Raw genomic sequence first — 23189 nt, 5'->3', positions numbered from 1 at the left:
ATCCTGTATATGGTAATGACTCAAGATGTGCTCCCTAAATGGTTTTCCCACAGATCAGCGCTGAGCATTGAACTCTCTTTAGTTATATGTTTTTCATTTTGAAACACTTTTACAGGAGGTTAAAGCCTTGTTTGTGTCTTTGTCTGTGTTCTGTAGCTGTTGACAGCGTCCTGAAAAGGATGACCATTATTGGAGTCATCTTGTCATTCCGATCACTGGCCCAGGAAGCACTCCGCGACGTAAGTCCAGTCACAACACTTATCCTGGCCAATACTGTATCACTCACTCACTAGGCCTCTGTATCATCACTGAAGTCCTCTGCTGTATATCTGGGTACAAATAAGATCAAGTCAAAATTGCCATTAATGTAGCTTGGGTGGTATAGCAGTTAGTGCCACCGCTTACAGCACTTCTACACCAGTGTCGACATGGGTTTGAAAACACACTCTCGTCCTATTATTCCCGACTTTCTCTGTCCAATAAAATGTATAAAAATATGAAAGATGTGAAAGAAAGATGCCAGTAACTAGATTTAACATGACAACATACCGGCACTCAAATGTGACCCATTTTTCTGTCCCATCACCCGTCGTCAGGTGCTGTCCCTCCACATTCCTTTCCTGGTGAGCTCCGTCGAGGATTTCAAGGACCACATTCCCAGAGAGACTGACATGAAGGTAGGAGGCAACGTGTGTATATAGGACCTTTCTCAGTGGGTTACAATGGAGACAACATTCTAGATCAGTCTTTCCCAAACCTCTCTTGAGTACCCCCTATACAGTTTGACTTATTAGATGTATTCCAGTATGAGCACACCTCATTAACCAATCACCAAGTCCTGCATTAGTTGAATCAGGTGTGCTAGTTCTGGAATACATAAAATAGGTGAAACTGGTGTTCCCCTGTACTGGAGGATAGATTTTGGAAACACTTTTGAAGATGATGATCTGATGTTTTTATGGCTGAGTACTCTTCCTGTCAGGTGGCCATGAATGTGTATGAGCTGTCGTCTGCAGCAGGCCTGCCCTGTGAGATAGACCCAGCCTTAGTGGTGGCCCTTTCTTCACAGAAATCAGGTGAGTGCCACAGCTAGGCCCCTGCAAAGGGCTGACAGTGTTTGCCAATGGAAATAAACACATTTGAGGAAGATGTTCATTTTATGTGTATGTTCAAAATTCTAAAGGCACTCGCACATCTGAGCTATCTTTTTTGCAGGTGCATGGTAACAGGCGAATAAGATGAGAAAAAAAGAAGAAACCCGCACAGTGTGCAGGTTTCTCATGTGTATCTTCAGTTCATTATAAAAGGAAAGCCTGGCTGTACTGAATACTGCTACCTGGAAAAACATAAACATGATTATCGTGTAGTTTACAGAGCTTTGACATTGTTTTCTAAGAGCAACTGTTTGATTGTCATCCAGTTATTAACTGTACATAATACCACTGTTTCCAGAAAACATAAGCCCAGAGGAGGAGTATAAGATCGCCTGTCTGCTCATGGTCTTCGTTGCCGTTTCCATGCCAACTCTGGCCAGCAACGTCATGTCTCAATATAGCCCTGCAATCGAAGGTATTTTAATAATTTCTGTGTCAATGGCCGTTTGGGTAATAGTGGCCATATCTGATTAACCATAGAACCCACCAGGCGCAGATATAGATCTGTCTGAGTACTTTTTAGAACACAAGTATGGGTATTCGGACAGGCCCTATATCCTTAATAGTATGTAGGGATGCACGATATATCGGTGAACATATCAGAATTGGCCGATATTAGCTAAAAATGCCAACATCGGTATCGGTCCGATGTCTAGTTTAACACCGATGTTAAAAACTGATGTCTAAACTGCCGTGCATATAATGACGCCACATAAAATTCTGCGCTACACATGCAACACAGCATTCCTAACCTAGGCCAAAATGTCTGCTGTGTGGATCGAGCAGTCAACAAGTCGAGCAGTCATTTGAAAGAGTAAGAAAATTTCAGCGAGACAACTCAAAGGCAACATCCATTAAAGCCAAGATAATGGAATTCATTCCCCTTGACAATCAACCGTTCTCTGTTGTGGGTGATGTTGGCTTTCGCCAACTGGTTGAGCAACGGTACACACTACCAAGGGTGCTATTTTTCAGATGTTACATACATACTATGGAACGCTGTTTGGGTCTTTGTGTGTCAAAAAAGATACAGTAGCACTGTCAAAGCTGTACAAAAGTCTACAGACACCGGCCACGAACGATGTGTTTACAATAGCGCGTTGGTAATAGCATCATTTGTTTGACCAAAGCTTCTGGGGTACCTAGCTAGCACCAATACAACCAGCCTGAAAACAATGACCAGTAGAAACTGCAGTCATTTTTATTATTCTTAGCAATGATTTAGGAATCATTGTAAGTATTAGCTAGGTTGCCACTTGTTGTTCGCTTATTGAAATTGAACTTCAGTTCATGAAAATAAATAGCGAGCCAGTAACTTAACCCTGTTGCCCAAAGCTAACGTTGTAAGCAGCCAGCTAGCTTCATCTTGCTAGTGATGCTCGACTGGACCGGTTATGTGTTGTGAAGCTAGCCACAATAAGGATTAGGCACAATAGTGGAATTTGCGGTTTGCCTTCAAAATAAAAGTATTTAATTGACAGTGATGCAAATTAATACAAATAGTAGAATTATGCCATAATTCTATTTTGAAGGCTAACCGCCATTAATCAAAAAAAGAACTGCCTTATAAATTAGGGTTATTTTAGATGATGACACCTAGCTATATAGTTAGCTAGCTAACTATAGCTACTGAAAGCTATAGCTACCGTTTTGCTATGTTTTTGGGGAAGAACATTGTTTGCATCCATGAGCTAGCTAGCTTTTTTTTATGACCAGCACTGACAACTTTACCAGCATCATAGCATACATATCGATGAATCGTTGTGACATGAAATACGAGTGATAATGTAATAACTACGTAAAAAATGTATGAACACATTCATTTATTATGTGTAGTCATATTCAGGTCCTGATTGGTCAACAAGCTTATTTGACACGTAAAGACCCAAACAGCATTCCATAGAAATCCTGGTTGAGAATGAAACGCCTGAACAAATGAACAACGAAACAGCACAGCGAGTAAGTGAAAGAAATAGGTTTTGATTGTTTTTACTCGTAATGGGGACATACGTAAATGCCAACAAAATAACTTTTGTGTGTGTGTGTGTGTGTGTGTATGTGTGTGTGTGTGTATGTATGTGTGTGTATGTATGTATGTATGTATGTATGTGTGTGTGTGTGTGTGTGTGTGTGTGTGTGTGTGTGTGTGTGTGTGTGTGTGTGTGTGTGTGTGTGTGTGTGTGTGTGTGTGTGTGTGTGTGTGTGTGTGTGTGTGTGTGTGTGTGTGTGTGACCGACCTTTTATTTAACTAGGCAAGTCAGTTAAGAACAAATTCTTATTTACAGTAACGGCCCGGATGACGCTGGGCCAATTGTGCGCCGCCCTATGGGACTCCTAATCACAGCCGGATGTGATACAGCCTGGATTCGAACCAGGGACTGTAGTGACGCCTCTTGCACAGAGATGCAGTCCCTTAGACCGCTGTGTGTGTGTTAACTATTTAACTGTACTAGAATGCTTAAAAGGCCACTAAAAATGTAAATATCGGATATCGGTATCGGGCAAAAATGTCATACCGGTGCATCACTAGTAGTATGGTTAGTACACAGTGGCCATGTCCGAATACCCTTTCTAAATAGTAAGTACTCTGATCGGGTATGCGAAAATATAATACTTTTTAGTAGGTCTATGTGAAATATGGAACATTTGGTATGCTTTATATGCCAGTATGGTGTGCTCATTTCAGCTTTTCATCTAGTACGAATGCTATTGAACAAGAGAAAAGTATTTTCAGACCCATGTGTGTTCGAAAACAGCTGATCATCAGATAATGAGACATGCACTTCCAAAATAAATGAATGACGGGGAACAGGCGCGATTGCACATTATGTGATGCTTTCTCAGTATGAATGAGCCTAGTATATTGACATGTGTTGCTTACTGCATATTTTTAATTAAAACAGTATGTTCCATAGTTGTACGTATTATGATTAGTACACAGTATGTAGTTTTAGTAAGTAGTAACCAATAACTATTTGGCTACTACTTTCTTTTGATTTTGCATATAACTATAGAGAGATTGAGGTAGCCAAGGTAAACAGTCGAGCAATTGTTGTTGGACTGTGATAACTGAGAAGTAAATGTTTTCTTCAATCTTTCTAAGGACACTGCAACAATATTCACTGTCTGGCGAAAGCTGTCAACCAGATAGCTGCTGCCTTGTTCACCATTCACAAGGGAAGCATTGAAGATCGTCTCAAAGAATTTCTGGCTGTAAGTGCAACATGTCGCTCTTATGACTATTGCTTTGAATTGTCAACATTTATATATTATTTGCATATTTTCCTTTCCCTCACTGTGATTTATCACATTGGATTGGTGCATCCATTTTTGTACTTTTACATTTAATTATATTTAGCCATTGATTCTTGGATATAACTTATAAATAAATACCTCTTGAGTTTAGTTCAACTTTCTTACCCCATCTAAACCCAAAATGTGAGCTTGTTTTACTTCATTGTTTGTAAGCAAAGTAATTGTAAACAAACACTGTATAGCTTCAGAACATAGTTAAAACTATAATGTTGATCTCATGGAGGGCCAGTCCATGTATCATGGCTCTGTCCAGCCCCATCCCTCAGCTGTTGGTCAAAAAAGTGGCAAGGTGACCGCTTTGTTGTTGTTTGAATCCCAGATTCACTTTAACAATACAAATGGATTTGTCACTTTTTTTTTCCCCCACTACTGAGCTGTTTCTGAAATGCATTATCTTTGAAAACTTCAAAATCATTTTTTAAATTGATGAGCAACTTTAAAATAAATCAGTGTTGCTGCAGACCTTTAATCCTCTGCTGTTTTGGTATTTACAGCTGGCATCTTCCAGCTTGCTGAAGATCGGCCAGGAGACCGACAAAATGACGACACGAAACAGGGAGTCTGTGTACCTGCTGCTGGACATGGTGAGTATTTGTGCTTATTCAATATATTTGGGATGGCACAATACGGTATGGCACATCACCCAAGGAGATTTCCGAATACTGCAACTAGTGATTTATTTAGCTACTTTTATTATGTGATGTTCGTGGGAAGTAGACAATTATTTAAAACAGCAAATTGCATAAATAATGTCCCATCCCATCTATGAATGTCACCCATTATCATTATGCTTATGTATGATAAATAAAAGTTCACTCCCACACATTTTCTCTAAGAATCTTTTTTATACATACTGTATTTTTTTTATTCATATTTTCTTTTTGAGATAGAAAGTCATAAATGAGTGGGGAAGACAGATAAAGAAATACACAAGGTACAGGTGGGCTTTAAACTTATGCTGTACGGGGCAATGTTTAGTCTGGAGTCGGAAGCGCTACAACTAGGTTTCGGCACAAAATACATGTATTTGGTTTGGTTTCAGATTGTCCAAGAGTCTCCATTCCTCACCATGGACCTCCTGGAGTCATGCTTCCCCTACGTGCTACTGAGAAACGCTTACCACGCCGTCTACAAGCAGAGCATCAGCTCATCTGCATAAGTCTCCTCTTCAGAACATAAGTCCCTCACATGGGACATCAAGTGGACCACAGGAGCCTTGCTAACATAAACTGCCATGTGCTCATTTCACTTGGTCTTAAAACTACACTATGAAATTGTGGGATACAATTTTTTCTCCTTGTGAAATTGCATTAATGACCTGTCGTTTCCTAAAAGAGTCATACAGTAGTAACCTATGAGTTTTACTTGATACAAAAAAAAAATATGATTTACACTACTGAATTCAATTTTTTTATGAAAAGCATCAGTTTTTCAACATGAAAAAAAGGTGTAATGGAAAAATAACAATCTCTGATGTTTGGGGGCTGAATTTTAAATATCTTTATTATTAATAATGCAAACATGTTGCCTGTTTATTGAACGGAGCTTTAATGATGAACAGTGATTTTATTTAGGTGGTTGTTCTAGATTTTTATGGGTTATTCTGTGTGTTTTTTTTACAGTTTGGTTTTTATATTTGCCAAATTATTGACAGAAATGCGTCTAATTTGGTTTGATACTTAACATTGTTGCCGGTAGCTATATAATAAGACGAACAGATGGTGTTTGTACAAAGCATAGTATAATTTTTTTACTAACTCATGATGCCTCAGTGTCATTAACTCACCATTGTACCTGCCCATATGGTATGATAAAAATTATTGCATATTTATGGAATGTTTATAAATTGTTCTACCTTAACCACTTTATGTTTTACATTTTTGAAAATTACACTAACTTCCATAACATAAATAAACAATAGGTTATATCAAACTGCTCTGTTAGTCCAAATATAGCAGCATCCAGTTGGCGGACCATTGTACCAGAGTGAGTTCCATCCCAACTGTGACACAAACTCTCAACCTTTTGTGCACATCGCTCACCACTCAACGTCAACTGTGCAAACTGACTCCATGAGCAACAGTTCATTTAGTTTTACTAACTTCAAGTTGTCAGGGAGGGGGTTCATCGATGGCCACTCAGATGCTTATCTACCCAGCTAGTTTCACGTCTGACAGACCAGAGGGATCTACTACAAAGCAGGATCAACGAGTTAGTCAGCTAAAATTGATAAACAACCTGAAATAACTATTGATTTTTCTGGTTCATAGGTGTTTTTGGTTGATGAGTCAGTTAGACCATGCCCATGTTATGCTTATCTTCTTTAAAAATGCATAGTTATTTCAGAATATGATTGTAAGTTAGCTGGCTAAGTCATTGATCTTGCTTTCTAGGATACCCCTCAGACATGTACTAAGAAAGGGAAAATCGGATTCATACCCCCAACTTCAGAAAATGTGCAGTCAGAGCAGTGCCACCAACCAAGTCAATCTGAACACCATTGAGAGAGAAACAAGGCCAAATAGTCAAGTCTTTGACCTAGGAGGGGGGGAATTGTTTTTCCTTCATTATCTGTGAATATTTGTATGTCTTTTTGGATCTCCATTAGCTGCTGCCACTCTTCCTGGGGTCCAGCAAAATGAAGGCAGTTCCACATTTTTTAAAACATTACAATACATTTACAACAGATTTCACAACATCTTATGTGTGTGCTCTCTGGCCCCTACTCTGCGTGTGTATAATGCGCATGTGCCTATGTTTGTGTTGTTTCACAGTCCCGTTCTCCCATAAGGTGTATTTGTATCTGTTTTTTAAGTCTAATTTTACAACTTGCATCAGTTACTTGATTTGGAATAGCATTCCATGTAGTCATGGCTCTATGTAGTACTGTACGCCTCCCATAGTCTGTTCTGGTCTTGGGGACTGTGAAGAGACCTATTGCGGCAATGTCTTGTGGGGTATGCATGGGTGTCTGAGCTGTCTGCCAGTAGTTCAAACAGACAGCTCGGTGCATTCAACATGTCAATACTTCTCACAAATACAAGTAGTGATGAAGTCAATCTCTCCTCCACTTTGAGCAAAGAGAGATTGACATGCATATTATTAATGTTAGCTCTCTGTGTACTTGCGAGGGCCAGCCGTGCTGCCCTGTTCTGCGCTAATTGCAATTTTCCTTTGTGGCGCCTGACCACACGACTGAACACTAGCCCAGGTGCGACAAAACTAGGGCCTGTAGGACCTGCCTTGTTTATAGTGCTGTTAACAATACGAAGCAACACTTTTTATTATGGACAGACTTCACCCCACCTTAGCTACTATTGTATGAATATGTTATGACCATGACAGTTTACAGTCCAGGGTTACTCCAAGCAGTTCAGTCTCCTCAACTTGCTCAGTTATGACATTATTCATTGCAAAATTTAGTTGAGGTTTAGTGAATTATTTGTCCCAAATACAATGCGTTTCGTTTTTTTTTATATTTAGGACTCTTATTCCTTGCGACCCATTCTGAAACTAACTGCAGCTCTTTGTTAAGTGTTGCAGTCATTTCAGTCGCTGTAGTAGCTGACGTGTATAGTGTTGAGTCATCCGCATACATAGATACACTGACTTTACTCAGTCACTAGCACGTCGTTAGTAAAAATTTTAAAAAGCAAGGGTCGTTAGTAATGATTGAAAGAAGTAAGGGGCCTAGCCAGCTGCCCTGGGGAATTCCTGATATGACCTGGATTTTGTTGGAGATTAAAGAACACTTCCATTAAAGAACACCCACAATATAGCAGGGGGTGTAGAGCCATAACACAAGTTTTTCCAGCAACAAACTATGATCGATAATGTCAACCACACTGAATAACAACACAGCCCCCACAATCTTTTTAAATGTCAATTTCTCTGTTATTTGTGTAAGATTGTTGAATGCCCTTCCCTATAAGCGTGCTGAAAGTTTGTTGTGAATTTGTTTACTTTAAAATAGCATTGTGTCTGGTCAAATGTTTTTCCAAAAGTTTGTAACAGGCTGATTGGTTGGCTATTTGAGCCAGTAAAGGGGGCTTAACTATCCTTAGGTAGGGGAATAACTTTTGCTTCCATCCAGGCCTCAGGGCACACACTTTCTAGTATGCTTAAATTAAAGATATGGCAAATAAACTCAGCAAAAAAAGAAACGTCCTCTCACTGTCAACTGCATTTATTTTCAGCAAACTTAACATGTGTAAATATTTGTATGACATAACAAGATTCAACAACTGAGACACAAACTGAACAAGTTCCACAGACATGTGACTAACAGAAATTGAATAATGTGTCCCTCAACAAAGGGGGGGGGGTCAAAATCAAAAGTCAGTCAGTATCTGGTGTGGCCACCAGCTGCATTAAGTACTGCAGTGCATCTCCTCCTTATGGACTGCACCAGATTTGCAAGTTCTTGCTGTGAGATGTTACCCCACTCTTCCACCAAGGCACCTGCAAGTTCCCGGGCATTTCTGGGGGGGATGGCCCTAGCCCTCACCATCCGATCCAACAGGTCCCAGACATGCTCAATGGGATTGAGATCCAGTCTCTTCGCTGGCCATGGCAGAACACTGACATTCCTGTCTTGCAGGAAATGACGCACAGAACGAGCAGTATGGCTGGTGGCATTGTCATGCTGGAAGGTCATGTCAGGATGACCCTACAGGAAGGGTACCACATGAGGGTGGAGGATGTCTTCCCTGTAAACGCACAGCATTGAGATTGCCTGCAATGACATCCGATGATGCTGTGACACACCGCCCCAGACCATGACCAAATCGATCCCGCTCCAGAGTACAGGCCTCGGTGTAACGCTCATTCCTTCGCCGATAAACGCAATTCCGACCATCACTCCTGGTGAGACAAAACTGCGACTCGTCAGTGAAGAGCACTTTTTCTCAGTCCTGTCTAGTCCAGCGAAGGTGGGTTTGTGCCCATAGGTGACATTGTTGCCGGTGATGATCTACCCCCCTACCCCGGTCAACAGCACTGCACCCCCCACAGCAACTCGCCCAAGCCTTCCCCATTTCTCCTCCCAAATCCAGTCAGCTGATGTTCTGAAAGAGCTGCAAAATCTGGACCCCTACAAATCAGCCGAGCTAGACAATCTGGACCCTTTCTAAAATAATCTGCCGAAATGTTTGCAACCCCTATTACTAGCCTGTTCAACCCCTCTTTTGTGTCGTCTGAGTTTCCCAAAGATTGGAAAGCACCTGCGGTCATCCCCTCTTCAAAGGGGGGGACACTCTTGACCCAAACTGCTACAGACCTATATCTATCCTACCCTGCCTTTCTAAGGTCTTCGAAAGCCAGGTCAACAAACAGATTACCGACCATTTCGAATCCCACTGCACCTTCTCCGCTTTGCTATCTGGTTTCAGAGCTGGTCATGGGTGCACCTCAGCCACGCTCAAGGTCCTAAACGATATCTTAACTGCCATCGATAAGAAACACTACTGTGCAGCCGTATTCATTGACCTGGCCAAGGCTTTCGACTCTGTCAATCACCACATCCTCATCGGCAGACTCAATTGTCTTGGATTCTCAAATGATTGCCTCGCCTGGCTCACCAACTACTTCTCTGATATAGTTCAGTGTGTCAAATCGGAGGGCCTGTTGTCCGGACATCTGGTAGTCTATGGGGGTGCCACAGGGTTCAATTCTTGGCCGACTCTCTTCTCTGTGTACATCAATGATGTCGCTCTTGCTGCTGGTGAGTCTCTGATCCACCTCTACGCAGACGACACCATTCTGTATACTTCTGGCCCTTCTTTGGACACTGTGTTTACAACCCTCCAGACGAGCTTCAATGCCATACAACTCTCCTTCCGTGGCCTCCAACTGCTCTTAAATACAAGTAAAACTAAATGCATGCTCTTCAACCAATTGCTGCCTGCACCTGCCCGCCCGTCCAGCATCACTACTCTGGACAGTTCTGACTTAGAATATGTGGACAACTACAAATACCTAGGTGTCTGGTTTGACTGTAAACTCTCCTTCCAGACTCACATCAAACATCTCCAATCCAAAGTTAAATCTAGAATTGGCTTCCTATTTCGCAACAAAGCATCCTTCACTCATGCTGCCAAACATACCCTCGTAAAACTGACCATCCTTTCCGATCCTCGACTTCGGCGATGTAATTTACTCCAATACCCTACTCAATAAATTGGATGCAGTCTATCACAGTGCCATCCGTTTTGTCACCAAAGCCCCATATATTACCCACCACTGCGACCTGTATGCTCTCGTTGGCTGGCCCTAGCTTCATACTCGTCGCCAAACCCACTGGCTCCAGGTCATCTACAAGACCCTGCTTGGTAAAGTCCCCCCTTATCTCAGCTCGCTGGTCACCATAGCAGCACCCACCTGTAGCACGCGCTCCAGCAGGTATATCTCGCTGGTCACCCCCAAAGCCAATTTCTCCTTCGGCCGCCTCTCCTTCCAGTTCTCTGCTGCCAATGACTGGAACGAACTACAAAAATCTCTGAAACTGGAAACACTTATCTCCCTCACTAGCTTTAAGCACCAGCTGTCAGAGCAGCACACAGATTCCTGCACCTGTACATAGCCCATCTATAATTTAGCCCAAACAACTACCCCTACTGTATTTATTTATTTATTTATTTTGCTCCTTTGCACCCCATTATTTCTATTTCTACTTTGCACCTTCTTCCACTGCAAATCTACCATTCCAGTGTTTTACTTGCTATATTGTATGTACTTCGCCACCATGGCCTTTTTTTGCCTTTACCTCACTTATCTCACCTCATTTGCTCACATTGTATATAGACTTATTTTTCTACTGTATTATTGACTATGTTTGTTTTACTCCATGTGTAACTCTGTGTTGTATGTGTCAAACTGCTTTGCTTTATCTTGGCCAGGTCACAATTGTAAATGAGAACTTGTTCTCAACTTGCCTACCTGGTTAAATAAAGGTGAAATAAATAAAATAATAGAAGCCCTCTGTCCAGCCTCTCTCAGCCTATTGTGGACAGTCTGAGCACTGATGGAGGGATTGTGCATTCCTGGTGTAACTCGGGCAGTTGTTGCCATCCTGTACCTGTCCCGCAGGTGTTGTGTTCGGATGTACCGATCCTGTGCAGGTGTTGTTACACGTGGCCTGCCACTGCGAGGACGATCAGCTGTCAGTCCTGTCTCCCTGTAGCGCTGTCTTAGATGTCTCACAATACGGACAATGCAATTTATTTCCCTGGCCACATCTGCAGTCCTCATGCTTCCTTGCAGCATGCCTAAGGCACGTTCAAGCAGATGAGCAGGGACCCTGGGTATCTTTCTTTTGGTGTTTTTCAGAGTCAGTAGAAAGGCCTCCTTAGTGTCCTAAGTTTTCATAACTGACCTTAATTGCCTACCGTCTGTAAGCTGTTTGTGTCTTATTGACCGTTCCACAGGTGCATGTTCATTAATTGTTTATGGTTCATTGAAAAAGCAATGGAAAAAGTGTTTAAACCCTTTACAATGTTATTTGGATTTTTACGAAATATCTTTGAAAGACGGGGTCCTGAAAAAGGGCCATTTATTTTTTTGCTGAGTTTATGAGTGGCAATATCATCCGCTATTATCCTCAGTAATTTTCCATCTTGCATATCTTAAAGTAGTTGGCAATATCAGTGGGTTTTGTGTTGAGTGAGCCGTCTGATTCAATGAATGATGGTGCAGGGTTGGTCTTTTTGCCCAAAATTTAATTTAAGGTGCCCCAAAGCTTTTTACTATGCTTCTTTATTTCATAGTGTAGTTTCTTATTTTTTTTATTTAGTTTAGTCACATGATTTCTTAATTTGCAGTACGTTTGCCAATCTGTTGTGCAGCCAGACCTATTTGCCATTTATTTAGCCTCATCCCTCTCAACCATACATTTTTTAAATTCCTCATCAATCCACTGGGATTTAACAGTTTGTACAGTCATTTTCTTAATGGGTGCATAAATGTGTTAGTGCAGCGCCTGGTTTCTTCTCATTACACACCACAGACCAACAAATATTCTTCACATCAACAGCATAGGAAACACTACAAAACTTATTGTATGACTTCTTATACACTATATTAGGCCCATCCTTTGGAACTTTGGTTTTATGGCTACTATATTGTGATCACTACATCTGATGGATTTGGATACTGCTTTCAAACAAATTTCTGCAGCATTAGTAAAGATGTGATCAATACATGTTGAAGATTTCTACGAGCCAGAATTGACCTAATTTGGGGATGGACCTATTGTTTTTCATTTCTTGGCCACAAGATGGCCCCCCTCATCATTCCTTTGTACAGTCAAGCGCACACTGGTAACATTTACCACCACATACACTATATCACCAAAAGTATGTGGACACCTGCTGGTCGAACATCTCATTTCAAAATCATGGACACTTGTATGGAGTTGCTAGTGAGGTCAGGCACTGATGTTGGGCGATTAGACCTGGCTCGCAGTCGGCATTCCAATTCATCTCAAAGGTGTTCAATGGAGTTAAGATCAGGGCTCTGTGCAGGCCAGTCAAGTTCTTCCACACTGATCTTGACAAATGGGGGTGAAACAGGAAAGACCCTTCGCCAAACTGTTGCCACAAAGTTGGAAGCACAGACTAGTCTAGAATGTCATTGTATGCTGTAATGTAAAAATTTCACTGGAACTAAGGGTCTAGCCCGAACCATTATTTATCCTCCACCAAACTTTACAGTTGACACTATGCATTCGGGAAGGTAGCTTTCTCCTGGCATCTGCCAAACCCAGATTCATCTGTCGGACTGCCAGACGTCAGCACAAGAACAGAGAATGCGTTTCCGCTGCTCCAGAGTCCAATGAGCTTTACACCACTCTAGCCGACACTTGGCATTGCGCATGGTGATCTTAGGCTTGTGTGCAGCTGCTCGGCCATGGAAACCCATTTTATGAAGCTCCCGACGAACAGTTATTGTGCTGACTTTGCTTCCGGAGGCAGTTTGGAACTCGGTAGTGAGTGTTGCAACTGAGGACAGATGATTTTTACGTGCTCTGTCATTCGCTACATACTTTAGTCTGAGATAGGATTGTCTCTAACCAATCAGAGTATCATTTTTGAATTGCTGTTTTACCCACGTGTGTTCTGGCTCTTGCCCAACCCATCGGTTTCTGGACCAATCAGGCGGTCCCGAATGTGTTCGCATTCGGTGAAGGGTCGGGAGGTACCAGGGATACTTTTGAGGAGATGGGAAACTCCATTGGAATCGTATTAACGCATATTATGTACGTTGCCCATTTCGTCAATTGGGCGCGCTCTGCATTCTGGACCATTCTGGGACAAGGAAAGCTCTCCTTCAAGGAGTGAATGGGAGTCAATTGGGCGGAGAAGAAACTATGTCTGGGCGGTGTGTAGCGTTTGGCTGGAGCAAGGAGTCTGGGTAGCCAGAAAACATAAATTGGGCATGCCTACTAGGCAATTGAAGGAATCTAGGGCTTAATGAATGTAATTGAACACCACTTTGATTGTGTTCAATGAAAAGTATAGACCTTTCAAATGTTGTATGCAGCGTTGAATGCAACATTATCGGCAAGTGACTTGATGCCTACTGTGCCAAAGTGATTTAAAGTTTGGGGCAACTTGACCATGTCAGGCTAATTTCATCAAACATTTTACCATTGTAACATTTGATGTACAGTCACATTCACTTTGGTTGTCTGAAGGGTGCTATAGAGTTCACAGCTGGCGATGCCTCATCACGATTGGATATTCCCAATGATGTATATAAACCCTGGATTGCTGATGCTATGTTTTGGCCATTGAGAGGCTTTGAAGTCACCGGTCAGCCATATTGGCACTCCCCAGAAGAAGCAGTCCTCCATAGGAATGAAAGGAATTCTACAGTATTTCAATTAAATGTTTCAAAGACAAAGTTACATGTATTTACAGTAACATTTGAACTTTCCCAATTATTCCCAAAGATTTTTCTTGTTATATGTTTTTATTATTTTAAAAACTGTTTAGCTCACATAAATGCATACCTTAAAATTATTTTAAGGTCGATATTTGGCTACAGAAGTGCCACTTACCGATCTCTACAGCTTCCTTCCTAAATTAAATCCTCTGAAATAGCGTGAACAAATATTGGAGGAGTCGGCACGGCAGACTCTGAAAAGTGGGAGATGCAAATCTATCTTTTACTTCTCACTCTCTGCCCAGATACTATAGTGGAATCAGCTAAAGTACAGTAAGCTCATCTTCGTAGTACTAGTGCTATGTTACGTAAGCTAACTGTAGCTACAGTGGCTAGCTACGATAGAAACCCTCCGCTGTCAACTGATACAGTTACTTCCACTCGTCACAAAAAAGTTACTTATTGTCATCATTGATCAACCACCAAAGGCACACCCCCATTTCTATTTAAAAATAGAGAAAGAGGCCGTTTTTCATACCCAAAGTTGACATTTAATAGAGTGAATAGAGTGAAAGTGAGAGAAAAAAAACACGTGTAGACATTAATAAATGTATTTCTAAAGCTTACAAAATATATTTTTCAAAGGTGGGGGAGTGCCAAGATGGAGGCGAGGTGGTTTCAAGCAGTGCCCGCTGTAAGTTATCTACTGTACATATAAATAATTGGTTATTCCCGATCATTTGCAACAATGTAAATGAATGTCATCGCTTTCTTTCCTTTGCGGTACATCAAACTGTCATGATTACCAGCTGAGATAAAACTTTAAGTTACATTTTCTCCTGGTTCAGAGTTTGTCTGGGCAGTGTCTTAACATCATCCTAAAACCTACTCTGACCTGAGTTGGGAGTTTTTTCTGAGATGCTTTGTGGATATGGGCCCTGGACTAGTTCAAATAAAATGTTATTGGTCACATACACATGGTTAGCAGATGTTAATGCGAGTGTAGCGAAATGCTTGTGCTTCTAGTTCTGACAATGCAGTAATATCTAACAAGTAATCTAACAAATTCACAACAACTACCTTATAGTAAGGTATGAATAAGAATATGTACATATAAATATCTGGATGAGCGATGGCTGTGCGGCATAGGCAATTATGCAGTAGATGGTATAGAGCAGTATATACATATGAGATGGTTGATGTAGGATATGTAAACATTATTAAAGTGGCGTTATTTAAAGTCACTAATGATAGGCATAGGCAAGATGCAGGAGATGGTATAGAACAATATATACATATGAGATGAGTAATGTAGGATATGTAAACATTCTTAAAGTGCCGTTATTTAAGGTGACTAGTGTTACCTTTATTAAGTCCATTTATTAACCTGTCTGGGCGAGGTGGGACCCTAGTCAACAGCCAGTGGAATCGTGTGGCGCGAAATACAAATACCTAAAAAATGCTATAACTTCAATTTCTCAAACATATGACTATTTTACAACATTTTAAAGACAAGACTGTCGTTAATCTAACCACATTGTCCGATTTCAAAAAGGCTTTACAGCGAAAGCAAAACATTAGATTATGTCAGGAGAGTACCCTGCCAAAAATAATCACACAGCCATTTTCAAAGCAAGCATATATGTCACAAAAACCAAAACCACAGCTAAATGCAGCACTAACCTTTGATGATCTTCATCAGATGACACTCCTAGGACATTATGTTATACAATACATGCATGTTTTGTTCAATCAAGTTCATATTTATATCAAAAACCAGCTTTTTACATTAGCATGTGATGTTCAGAACTAGCATACCCACCACAAACTTCCGGTGAATTCACTAAATTACTCATGATTAACGTTCACAAAATACATAACAATTATTTTAAGAATTATAGATACAGAACTCCTTTATGAAATCGCGGTGTCAGATTTTAAAATAGCTTTTCGGCGAAAGCACATTTTGCAATATTCTGAGTACATAGCCCGGCCATCATGGCTAGCTATTTTGACACCCACCAAGTTTGGGGCTCACCACACTCATAATTACTATTAGAAAAATTGGATTACCTTTGCTGTTCTTCGTCAGAATGCACTCCCAGGACTTCTACTTCAACAACAAATGTTGTTTTGGTTCCAAATAATCCATAATTATATTCAAATAGCTCCGTTTTGTTCGTGCGTTCAGGTCACTATCCGAAGGGTGACGCGCGAGCGCATTCGGTGTCAAAAAAAATCAAAATATTCCATTACCGTACTTCGAAGCATGTCAAACGCTGTTGAAAATCAATTTTTATGCTATTTTTCTCGTAAAATAGCGATAATATTCCAACCGGGCGACGTTGTATTCATTCAAAGGCTGAAAGAAAAAAATTGAGAGTTCTCATTAATGCGCATCTCCAGTGTCACTGTCCCCAGGCTGACCACTTACAAATTCTCCTGCTGTTCTTCGCCCAGAGACAACAGACACCCCATTCCACTTTCTGGCGCCTTCTGAGAGCCAATGGAAGCCTTAGAAAATGTCACGTTACAGCAGAGATGCTGTATTTTCGATAGAGAAGCATCAGAAGGACAACAAATTGTTAGACTGGGCACTTCCTGTATGGAATCTTCTCAGGTTTTGGCCTGCCATATGAGTTCTGTTATACTCACAGACACCATTCAAACAGTTTTAGAAACTTTAGGGTGTTTTCTATCCAAAGCCAATAATTATATGCATATTCTAGTTACTGGGCAGGAGTAATAATCAGATTAAATCGGGTACGTTTTTTATCCGGCTGTGAAAATACTGCCCCCTAGCCATAACAGGTTAACGAGAGTCTTGTCTTTAAAATGGTGTAAAATAGTCAAATGTTTGAGAAATTGAAGTAATAGCATTTCTAAGGTATTTGAATAACGCACCACAGGATTCCACTGGCTGTTACGTAGGTGGGACGATTTGGTGCCACCTACCCTAGAGAGGTTAACGTTCTCGGAGCCTGGTCTGTAGGAAAGGGTGAACACAAAACGGGTGAAAAACATAGCCCACCTTGCCTGGCGAGGGTTCAGTTTCCTCGCCACCCGGATGTACTCCAGATTGCGGTGGTCAGTCCAGATGAGAAAAGGATGTCTAGCCCCCTCAAGCCAATGTCGCCATGCCTTCAAGGTCTTTTCGACAGCCAACAGCTCCCGGTCCCCCATATCATAGTTTCGCTCCGCCGGGCTGAGCTTCTTCTAGAAGAAGGCACAGGTGGGAGCTTCGGTGGCGTATACGAGCGCTGAGAGAGCACAGATCCTATCCCAGCCTTGGACGCATCCACCTCCACTATGAACGCCAAAGAGGGATCCGGATGGGCAAACACAGGAGCTGAGGTAAACAGAGCCCTCAGGTGACTAAAAGCTCTGTCCGCCTCAGCTGACCACTGCAAGCGCACCGGGCCCCCCTTCAGCAGTTAGGTAATGGGAGCCGCTACCTGACCAAAACCCCGGATAAACCTCCGGTAGTAGTTGGCAAACCCTAAGAACCGCTGCACCTCCTTTACCGTGGTGGGAGTCGGCCAATTACGCACGGTTGCAATACGGTCACTCTCCATCTCCACCCCTGAAGTGGAAATGCGATACCCTAGGAAGGAGACGGACTGTTGGAAGAACAGGAATTTCTCAGCCTTGACGTACAAGTCATGCTCCAACAGGTGACCAAGCACTCTGTGCACCAGGGAGTATATCAAAATGTCATCAATATACACCACTACACCCTGCCTGTGCAGTTCCCTGAAAATCTAATCTACAAAGGCTTGGAAGACTTATGGCGCATTCATCAACCCGTACGGCATGACGAGGTACTCATAGTGCCCAGAGGTGGCACTGAAAGCCATCTTCCACTCGTCTCCCTCTCGGATACGCACCAGGTTGTAAGCGCTCCTGAGATCTAGTTTGGTGAAGAAGCATTGACTCTATCGCTGTGCCTATGAGCGGTAGCGGGTAACTATACCTCACAGTGATCTGATTCAGACCCCGATAGTCAATACACGGGCGCAGACCTCCCTCCTTCTTCACAAAAAATAAACTCGAGGAGGCGGGTGAAGTGGAGGACCGAATGTAACCCTGACGCAGGGATTCGGAGACATATGTTTCCATAGCCTCCATCTCCGCTTGTGAGAGGGGGTACACGTGACTCCTGGGAAGTGCAGCATCTACCACGAGATCTACCGCACAATCGCCCTTGTCGATGAGGTGGTAATTGAGTCGCCTTCTTTTTGGAGATGGCGAGAGCCAAATCGGCATATTCAGGGGGAATGCGCACGGTGGAGACCTGGTCTAGACTTTCCACCATAGTAGCACCAACGGAAACACCTATCTGAGCTCTCTTGCGACCACCCTGTGAGAGCCCTCTGTGGCCAAGAAACAGTGGGGTTATGACAAGCTAACCAGGGTAGGCCCAGCACCACAGGAAACGCAGGAGAGTAAATAAGGAAGAGACTAATTCTCTCCGTATGAACCCCCTGCGTCACCATGCCTAAAGGCATGGTGACCTCCCTAATTAACCCTGACCCTAATGGTCGACTATCTAAGGCATGAACGAGGAAGGGCACATCCACGGGAACGATGGGGATCCCTAAACTATGGGCTAAAGCACTATCAATAAAATTCCCAGCCGCACCTGAATCGACGAGCGCCTTATGCTGGGAATGCGTGCAAAACTCGGGGAACGTGACAAACACAAACATCTTTGCAACAGAGAACTATGGGTGAGAATGGTGCTGGCTCACCTGGGGTGACGCCAGAGCGCCCTGCCTGCTGCCGCAGGGCCACAGATGGTGCACGAGCGGGAACCCCCTCCGGTTTCCCTGTGCACCGCCCCTCCCAGCTCCATGGGTATCGGAGAGGGGGTGCGGGAGGATGGAACTACCAGACCCCGATCTGAATGTCCGTGAGTAGCCAGCAGGTTGTCCAGCCGGATGGACAGGTCCACCAGCCGGTCCAACGTGAGGGTGGTGTCTCTGCAGGCCAGCTCCTGATGGACGTCCTCGTGCAAACTGCAGCGGTAATGGTCGATCAGGACCCTGTTGTTCCATCCCGCACCAGCAGCCAGGGTCCTAAACTCCAGGGCGAACTCCTGGGCGCTCCTCGTCCCCTGCCTCAGATGGTAGAGGTGTTCACCCGCCACTCTACCCTTGGGCAGGTGGTCGAAGACTGCCCGGAAACGGCCGGTGAACTCCTCAAACTTGTCCAAGGCCACATCTCCCTCTCTCCACACGGTGTTGGCCCACTCCAGGGCTCTCCCGGTGAGGCACGAGACGAGGGCGGACACCCTCTCACGGCCCGATGGAGCCGGGTGAACGGTGGCCAGATGGAGGTCTAATTGTAATAGGAACCCCTGGCAGTTCTCAGCCCCCTCCGTCGTACTCCTAGGGCAAGGAGAGACAGATCCCACTAGGTTCAGGCGGGAAAGGGGTGCTCAAGAGAGACCCGGTTGTGCTGGTGGAGGCGCTGGAAGAACTCTCTGTCTCTCCCAGCGGTCCATTGTCCGGACAACGCGATCCATGGCGGTACCAAAATGGTGAAGTAGTACTGCATGCTCCTGGACGCGCTCCTCCATGGCCGGGGTACCTTCTCCTGCTGACTCCATAGTGCCGGTCGGTGATTCTGTAATGGGTGCGTGCTGGTGCCAGGGAAGTCAGGCGCCGGAGAATGAACTTGGTAAAAACGGAGTAATTTGATAAGTGCTCACAAAACTCTGAAAACCAAAATATACAAAATAATAAAAGTGGGTACAAAACCCGTCGCGCACCAGAATATAGCTTGCACATCAAAAAGAAACAAACAATCACCGACAAGGACATGAGGGGAAACAGAGGGTTAAATACATAACATGTAATTGATGAGATTGGAACCAGGTGTGATGTAAGACAAAACAAAACCAATGGAAAATGAAAAATGGATCAGCGATGGCTAGAAGGTCGGTGACGTCGACCGCCGAACACCGCCCGAACAAGGAGAGGGACCGACTCCGGCGGAAGACGTGACACCTTGTTTCTGGAAAACTGTTTAACCACTCTGGGGTATGTGGGACACTAGCCGCGGGACACACTATTCAACAGCCAGTGAAATAGGAGGGCGGCAAATTCAAAACAACAAAAATCTCATAATTCTAATTTCTCAAACACAACTATTATATCCCATTTTAAAGATACACTTCTCGTTAACCTCTCTAGGGTAGGTGGCACCAAATCGTCCCACCTACGCAACAGCCAGTCTAATCCCGTGGCGCGATATTTAAATACCTTAACCTGTTAGGGCTAGGGGGCAGTATTGACACGGCTGGATAAAAAACATACCCGATTTAATCTGGTTACCACTCTTACCCAGTAACTAGAATATGCATATACTTATTACATATGGATAGAAAACACCCTACATTTTCTAAAACTGTTTGAATGGTGTCTGTGAGTATAACAGAACTCAAATGGCAGGTCAAAACCTGAGAGATTCCTTTACAGGAAGTGGCCTGTCTGACCATTTCTTGAACTTCTTTTCCATCTCTATCATTTACTAAGGATCTCTGCTCTAACGTGACACTTCCCACGTCGTCCATAGGCGCTCAGAGCCCGGGAAAAAACAGAATGTCGTCATTCCAGCCCCAGGCTGAAACACATTATCGCCTTTCTCAAGTGGCCGATCAAGGGACACTGGGCTTAGGCGCGTGACCCGACCGCCCCCGCCTTTGGGATTTTTTCCTCTGTTTGCCGAAAAGGAGATTCCCTGTCGGAATATTATCGCTTTTCTACGAGAAAAATGTCGTAAAAATTGATTTTAAACAGCGGTTGACATGCTTCGAAGTACGGTAATGGAATATTTAGAATTTTATTGTCACGAATTGCGCCATGCGCGTGACACTTCTTTACTATTTCGGATAGTGTCTGGAACGCAAGAACAAAACGCCGCTATTCGGATATAACGATGGATTATTTTGGACCAAACCAACATTTGTTATTGAAGTAGCAGTCCTGGGAGTGCATTCTGACGAAGACAACAAAAGGTAATCAATCTTTTATAATAGTAAATCTGATATTGGTGAGTGCTAAACTTACCGGGTGTCTAAAAAGCTGGCCAGTGATGCCTGGGCTATGTACTTAGAATATTGCAAAATGTGCTTTCACCAAAAACCTATTTTAAAATCGGACATATCGAGTGCATAGAGGAGTTCTGTATCTATAATTCTTAAAATAATTGTTATGCTTTTTGTGAACGTTTATCGTGAGTAATTTAGTAAATTCACCGGCAGTGTTCGGTGGAAATGCTAGTCACATGCTAGTCACATGCTAATGTAAAAAGCTGGTTTTTGATATAAATATGAACTTGATTGAACAAAACATGCATGTATTGTATAACATAATGTCCTAGGGTTGTCATCTGATGAAGATCATCAAAGGTTAGTGCTGCATTTAGCTGTCTTCTGGGTTTTTGTGACATTATATGCTAGCTTGAAAAATGGGTGTCTGATTATTTCTGGCTTCGTACTCTGCTGACATAAACTAATGTTTTGCTTTCGTTGTAAAGCCTTTTTGAAATCGGACAGTGTGGTTAGATAAAGGAGAGTCTTATCTTTAAAATGCTGTGAAATAGTCATATGTTTGAAAAATTGAAGTTTTTGTGTTTTTGAGGAATTTGTAATTCGCGCCACGCCTATCATTGGATATTGGAGCAGGTTTCCGCTAGCGGAACGTCTAGATGTAAGAGGTTAAGGCAAGGGCTGATTTCAAGGTTTTACTGCTAACCTACAAAGCATTACATGGGCTTGCTCCTACCTATCTTTCCGATTTGGTCCTGCCGTACATACCTACACGTACGCTACGGTCACAAGACGCAGGCCTCCTAATTGTCCCTAGAATTTCCAAGCAAACGGCTGGAGGTAGGGCTTTCTCCTATAGAGCTCCATTTTTATGGAATGGTCTGCCTACCAATGTGAGAGACGCAGACTCAGTCTCAACCTTTAAGTCTTTACTGAAGACTTATCTCTTCAGTAGGTCCTATGATTAAGTATAGTCTGGCCCAGGAGTGTGAAGGTGAACGGAAAGGCTGGAGCAACGAACCGCCCTTGCTGTCTCTGCCTTGCCGGTTCCCCTCTTTCCACTGGGATTCTCTGCCTCTAACCCTTTTACAGGGGCTGAGTCACTGGCTTACTGGTGTTCTTCCATGCCGTCCATGGGAGGGGTGCGTCACTTGAGTGGGTTGAGTCACTGACGTGGTCTTCCTGTCTGGGTTGGCGCCCCCCCTTGGGTTGTGCCATTGCGGAGATCGTTGTGGGCTATACTCGGCCTTGTCTTAGGACGGTAAGTTGGTGGTTGGAGACATCCCTCTAGTGGTGTGGGGGCTGTGCTTTGGCAAAGTGGGTGGGGTTATATCCTGCCTGTTTGGCCCTGTCCGGGGGTATCATCGGATGGGGCCACAGTGTCTTCTGATCCCTCCTGTCTCAGCCTCCAGTATTTATGCTGCAGTAGTTTATGTGTCGGGGGGCTAGGGTCAGTCTGTTACATCTGGAGTATTTCTCTTGTCTCATCCGGTGTCCTGTGTGAATTTAAATATGCTCTCTCTAATTCTCTCTTTCTCTCCTTCTGTCTTTCTCTCGGAGGACCTGAGCCCTAGGACCATGCCTCAGGACTACCTGGTATGATGACTCCTTGCTGTCCCCAGTCCACCTGGCCGTGCTGCTGCTCCAGTTTCAACTGTTCTGCCTGCGGCTATGGAACCCTGACCTGTTCACCGGACGTGCTTGTTGCACCCTTGACAACTACTATGATTATTATTATTTGACCATGCTGGTCATTTATGAACATTTTAACATTTTAACATCTT

Source organism: Salmo salar, chromosome 17 (genome assembly GCF_965601325.2).
Source record: "Salmo salar chromosome 17, fSalSal1, whole genome shotgun sequence".
Classification (NCBI taxonomy): domain Eukaryota; kingdom Metazoa; phylum Chordata; class Actinopteri; order Salmoniformes; family Salmonidae; genus Salmo; species Salmo salar.
Note: the sequence above shows the minus strand (reverse complement) of the source record.